Source organism: Taudactylus pleione, unplaced genomic scaffold (assembly GCF_031769625.1).
Source record: "Taudactylus pleione unplaced genomic scaffold, aTauple2 ptg000095l, whole genome shotgun sequence".
Classification (NCBI taxonomy): domain Eukaryota; kingdom Metazoa; phylum Chordata; class Amphibia; order Anura; family Myobatrachidae; genus Taudactylus; species Taudactylus pleione.
In genome coordinates this window covers 5,004,404-5,011,174 of record NW_028284497.1, presented here as the reverse complement: position 1 = coordinate 5,011,174, position 6,771 = coordinate 5,004,404, and the positions used below count along the sequence as shown (strand labels likewise).

Here is a 6,771-nt window from a genome sequence, read left to right as displayed (position 1 = left end):
GTGGGCGAAGTCAAGGGCAGCGAGTGGTGAGGGGAGGCAAGGAGGGGGAGGTGGGCAGAGGAGGGAGTTGAAAGTGGCGAAGAGATGACGGTGGTTGGAAAAATATTAGGAGATGTCATCTGTTTTTTTTCAAGTACAGTTTACAAAATGAAAGCAGATATTTGATTTGTTGGTAATATCGCCTTTTTCCTCTGCACTGCTTTTCAAAAATGTCCCCAATGTATCATTTTGCCACAGTGATTAGAGATTATTCATAGCAGTTTATGTTACACTTGAATTGCATGATTTAATTATGCCCAATCGCTTTGAATTTTACTGATTTTTAACCTTTCGCTACTTCGGGTTTTCTTAGTTGTATGCTGAGGCCATTTTTAGTTGTTTGTAATATAACTCATTAGTCAGAATTATATGTAGAGCCATTGTTATCCAACTCATATAACTGTCTGGATACATTTGTTACAAAGCTACGTTACGTTGCACTTTTGGGCACAATTGTTCCATTGGGACTAGGCCCCTTGTATGCCCAGTCCCCATAGCAGTCCATGTTACTCCTACAGATATAATTATGTCCCTGATTGATATTAAAACCACTCTAGTCAATAGCAGTCACTCATGACGCACCAAGTACTTTTCAAAGCAAAACAAACATTTCACATGTTGTGATCAGTGTTTAGTGTTGTGTCAAACCATCAATTTCTCGGAGTTATGGGAATCAAAAGACAATGAGGAGTTATAATTATCCCTAGAGCACTTACACGCCCTTCAATTACAGCCAAATTTCAACGAATAAAAGATCTTCCTGGTGGAGGCCAAATAATCACTAGGAAATAACTGTGATGGGTGAGGGTCATGTAGATTTTCCGCAGGCTTCTACTATTTTTAAATCGCCCAACAATTGTTTATTATTATAGAAAACATACTTTTATTTCTCAGAAGCTGTAACTGCATATATAAGTACATTGTGACAGACCTTTTGCAGTTATAGGTTTTGCACAGTTCATTTTTAGGAATAATGCTTCCAATGTTTCTTGTGGCTTCCCTGGCTGTTATAGGGGCCTGCACCGTGATGGCAGTGTTCACCCACGCCCTCATAGACCATGTCACAGGTAAGAGCATCTTGTCACTTCATGTGTCCCCAATATTTATTTCAGCTTATCATATGGATTAATGATTATGTGAGCTTTCTGGATGGTGATACCAATCCCACCGATGAAGTCTACATTATATTCAGTTATGTTCACTCTTTCAATCTATTCCAAAAACTTTATATTAATTGTAACAAACTGTTCAAAGCCATGAAATGAACTATTATAATAATTATGCAAAGTTAGAAGGCCTAGAACAAGGTAGCCATTAGTGCCAGCAGTCATCTCCGACTAAGCATTCCCGTATTACCGTTTCATAGATTAAATATATATTCCAGGAATTTTCCAACAATGAACTATATCAAATGAATAGAAACACATAGAGAAAAACTTTTAATGTACAAAGAAATACATGTAATGCACAGTGTAGATGAGAGGGCATGCAACTCTCCATTCAATCTACAAAAATAATAAGGAAAATAAAAAGGCAGCCTTCTACTTCTTTTCTATGGAGAGTAAATAAATATACCAATATTAATTTGCACATACTCACTGTATGAAATTCAGATATTCTTTCTCCCTTGAGTATTATTTTCCAAGCCTGTCGTTTTCATATAGACTAATCTAGTCTATATCGTCATTTATTTTGGCATTTATTGATGAATAGAAGATAATGTGCTCTGAAATGATAGAGTCACCAATTTGATTGATAGTTTGATCACACTGGTGTCATAAGTGTTGGGTTATTTAAGATAAGATGTGTCTGTTATGTTTATGCATGATGACGGTTTAAGCTGTGCAGTTCTGTTTATTGCTGAAAGTCCTGGAGTGCCTCCGTTTGAGAATTATATATATATATAATATATATTTTTATATATATATATATATAATATATATATATATATATATATCCTCCTGAGCCAGAACAGCACACACTCCAAGTTAAGACAGCGGGAGTGCACAGCACATATAATGTTACTGTATAAGGCAAAAAACGGGCTGGCACATCCTTTAAAGTGAAAAAGTATTTAATCCATCATAGAACAATTCAAGATAAGCATCCTTCAAGAAAATTGCATATTCGTGAAAAAAGGTCAGGGCATAGGAGTCACCCCTATGCCCTGACCTTTTTTCACGAATATGCAATTTTCTTGAAGGATGCTTATCTTGAATTGTTCTATGATGGATTAAATACTTTTTCACTTTAAAGGATGTGCCAGCCCGTTTTTTGCCATATATATATATATATATATATATATATATGTATTTATATATATATATATATATATATATGTATATATGCATATATGATACAATCTACCAATCTACATAAATGATGGAATCAGTATGAAATACCGCCGGCCCTGTGGCCGACAGTTCGAATCCCGGCAGCGGCAGGCCGACAGAAGCAGAGTTCCCGTCAGCGGAAGCCCGTCAGCGCTGGAAATCCCGTTCGTCCCTAAGGTAAGTATCTACTAACCTAACCCCCTAACCCTAACCCTCCTTAGGGGTGCCTAACCCTAACCTCCCCCCCAAGTGCCTAACCCTAACCCCCCCTTCCCCGCTGCCTAAACCTAAGTCCGCCGGGGGGGGTGCCTATCCCTCCCCCCCGTGGCTGTCCGCTGGCGGCGCCCGGCATCCCTTCGATCGGGATGCTGGGCGCCGGTCTCCCGGCGTCGGGTAAATGACAGGCGTCTAGATATAGACGCCGGTCATTTATCCCACGCCGGGATAAAGCAATCGGGAAGCCGGCTGTCGGGATTAAGACAGTCGGTTTCCCGATTGCATCCCATAAATGACATACTTCAAATAGACAAAGTATCTTAATAGAGTTGTACAAAATTAGAAATATCTGGTCAGTGATCATTTTTGATAATATTAGCCAATAAATTCTGGCGGTCATTTACTGCGTATATACAAATGTCATGTCACGGCTGCCATTTTGTTGGTTATATAGTTACAATATACTTCAGTAATGGGTTAGTATGGTGGCCATTTTATTGGTTATATACACAGTGGCTGCTCCTATATATATTCTGTAATATGTGTCTAAGATTACCTTTAACTCTATGACCACTGTCTGTCTCATACAGGTGTTCATGCAAAAGTTTACTTACCTTTCTAATTGCTGGTACACAAGAGCATTGATATATATGTATAGCTTCTTGGTGGGCAGTGACACATCTATCACAGTTACATATTTTACACAGTTGACAATATTCAGATTATCTCTGATGCTTCCTGTATTTATTCTGGTTTCCATGACTGTTTTGGCCATCAGCACTGTGATGACAGTGTTCACAAACTCCTTTATCATTGCTGTAAATCTCATAGACAAAGTCAAGGGTAAGAACCTCAGCTCATCCGATTTCATTGTGGTGACTCTGTGTTTATCCAACATTTTATTTCAATTTATTATGTTGTTTAATGATTATATGAGTTTCCTGGATGGTGATGTCTATTTCACTGATGAAGTCTACATTGTATCCATTGTCATGCTTATTCTTCTAATCTACTCCAGCTTCTGGTTCACAGTTTGTCTCTCCATCAATTACTACTTGCAGATTATCATATCAACGCATCCATTGTTAATTAGACTGAAGCTCTCATCTGCCCAGGTGGTTCCGCAGCTCATAATGGCCTCCATTTTTATATCATTGGCTACTGGTCTCCCTGCTGCTTGGAATTTCAACCATGATCCCCAAAATTTCAACTTGACAAGTAATCAGAGTGTTGAAATCTCTGTTCCTAGTCTAAATGTTGTATATCTGCTACCAAGTACCCTCATCAGTTGCTCCATTCCATTAATTTTGGTAGGTATTGCCAATGGACTCATCATTAAGTCACTTATGATCCACACTCACAAGCCAAACGGAAACTCAAAGGGAGATCTCAGTGCTCGGCAAGAAGGTCGGGTGCGTGCAGCAAGAACTATAAGCTGCCTTCTCTTCCTATACATATCCTTTTATATATCAGAAATCCTTCTCTTTATAGAGATCTTCCCCCAAAGTAGCCCAGGATTCTGTACCTGCCTAATGGTAATGTATAGTTATTCCCCAGCACAGTCAATTGTCCTAATTTTTGGGAGCCCCAAACTAAAACAAGTGTCACTTGATGTAATCCATTTTATAGGCGGCCTCAAGAACAAAAAGCTCCAACGGTCTTGTTTATCCAGCTCAGAATGAAGAAAACTGTCAACTCCCCAGAAGAGTGAACAAGGGACGGTTTCAGTGCAGCGTGTAAGAGATGTGCCTATTCCAAAAAAAAGTGATTGAAATTGGAATATATCATAAGCAGACATCTATATCACATTCTCTGTTCTCTAACACCTTCTGTTCTTAGGAAGATATGTTTATGAAATAAAACTGTTTGGTACAGTGGCTGAGGTGGTTTCCTGCATTGCCACCGATAAGGATCTTCCATGTGGCAAGAAAACCCATACAGGCAGCAATATTGGTCGCTGGATATCTTTGGCTAGATATCACCGCATACTGTACATGTTCCCAAAATAAAATCTTATGTCAAATAGTATGATCATATTTAATCATTATTGAAATGAAAACAGGAGGTAACCATTATTACCCTGTATGTGATGTCCTTTGTTAACCATATTTAAATGCTCCAGTATGTCTTGGAAGTGAAACAGATCTACACATGTTTTTAAAAAATATAACTCTTTGTAAGATCACAAATAAAGCACATTCTATGTATTGTAAGTCAAATATTTATTCTGCCCAGCTGTTCAGAGGAAAAATCAATCTAGTTCCCATTTGTTAAACATAAAAATATGCAGTTTGATTTTTCTGATTAACAAACACACCCGTACTTTGTGGTTCGAATCGAGTACCAGCTCTGGTCTGCTGTTAATTCAGAAATTGGATTAAAAACAAATCTTGGGTTTTGGATTGAATGTAAAAAGGTCCAAACTACATGAATTCAGCTGTTATTATCAATTTGAAAGAAATCCAAAACCAAATCAATCCGAACCAAAACACTTGAGGTTAGTTTTGTCAAAACCAAAACACAGGTATCCACGCACATAAAGAGTAGGGGTGAGCGGGTTCGGATTTCTGAAATCCGAACCCCCCCGAGCCCCCCCGATCCGAGTCCGATCCGAATCAGGCTCGACTTTTCCCGCCTGACTCAGATCTGAAATCGAGGCAAAACGTCATCATCCCGCCTTCCGAGTCTCGCGGGTTTTGGATCCTATATAAGGTACCCACGTCGGCGCCATTTTCTCACTCGGCTGTGGACAGTGAAGAGGGAGGGTGGGAGTTAGGGCTGTGTAGTGTAGTGTAGTGTAGTGCTGCTGTTGTCCACTACTTCAAAGTCCATAGGGGCTGGCTGTGTTGTGCTGTGCTGCTGTTGTTAATAGGGGCTGTGTCCACTACTTCAAAGTCCATAGGGGCTGGCTGGACTGTGTTGTGCAGTCAGTTCTCCATAGGGGCTGTGTCCACTCCAAAGTCCTGTGCAGTGTCCCAGTCCTAAAGAGGTGCTGTAGTGTTGTCCAGGGGGTGCTCTGTCCATCAGGGGTGCTCCCCCCAAGTGCTAAAAAAATAATATATTTTCTGTGTTTGTGAATTGTGTGCGCAGTAGCCGCACGTGCATCAACAAAGTAGTGCCAAGCGTGCGCCTGTGTCATAAGTAAAGGGCCGGCTGGCTTGACCGTTAAAGGGTGCTGTAACCCCCGAAAGTACACTCCAGTCCAAACCAAAAAAAAATTATTTTCTGTGTTTGTGAATTGTGTGCGCAGTAGCCGCACGTGCATCAACAAAGTAGTGCCAAGTGTGCGCCTGTGTCATAAGTAAAGGGCCGGCTGGCTTGACCGTTAAGGGTGCTGTAACCCCCGAAAGTACACTCCAGTCCAAACCAAAAAAAAAATTATTTTCTGTGTTTGTGAATTGTGTGCGCAGTAGCCGCACGTGCATCAACAAAGTAGTGCCAAGCGTGCGCCTGTGTCATAAGTAAAGGGCCGGCTGGCTTGACCGTTAAGGGTGCTGTAACCCCCGAAAGTACACTCCAGTCCAAACCAAAAAAAAAATTATTTTCTGTGTTTGTGAATTGTGTGCGCAGTAGCCGCACGTGCATCAACAAAGTAGTGCCAAGCGTGCGCCTGTGTCATAAGTAAAGGGCCGGCTGGCTTGACCGTTAAGGGTGCTGTAACCCCCGAAAGTACACTCCAGTCCAAACCAAAAAAAAAATTATTTTCTGTGTTTGTGAATTGTGTGCGCAGTAGCCGCACGTGCATCAACAAAGTAGTGCCAAGCGTGCGCCTGTGTCATAAGTAAAGGGCCGGCTGGCTTGACCGTTAAAGGGTGCTGTAACCCCCAAAGTACACTCCAGTCCAAACCCAAAAAAAAATTATTTTCTGTGTTTGTGAATTGTGTGCGCAGTAGCCGCACGTGCATCAACAAAGTAGTGCCAAGCGTGCGCCTGTGTCATAAGTAAAGGGCCAGCTGGCTTGACCGTTAAAGGGTGCTGTAACCCCCAAAGTACACTCCAGTCCAAACCAAAAAAAAATTTATTTTCTGTGTTTGTGAATTGTGTGCGCAGTAGCCGCATGTGCATCAACAAAGTAGTGCCAAGCGTGCGCCTGTGTCATAAGTAAAGGGCCGGCTGGCTTGACCGTTAAACGGTGCTGTAATCCCCGAAAGTACACTCCAGTCCAAACCAAAAAAATAAATAT

At 40.9% G+C, this 6,771-nt stretch overlaps 1 pseudogene across 1 annotated transcript; it reads left to right on the top strand.

Moving 5' to 3' along the window:
- Window positions 1–1,029: 1,029 nt before the first annotated feature.
- LOC148526523 (taste receptor type 2 member 40-like) lies at window positions 1,030–4,647 on the top strand (annotated as a pseudogene). Its single transcript, XR_015878234.1, has 2 exons — window positions 1,030–1,106; window positions 3,179–4,647. The product of XR_015878234.1 is annotated as a taste receptor type 2 member 40-like (transcript).
- The last annotated feature ends 2,124 nt before the right edge of the window (window positions 4,648–6,771 follow it).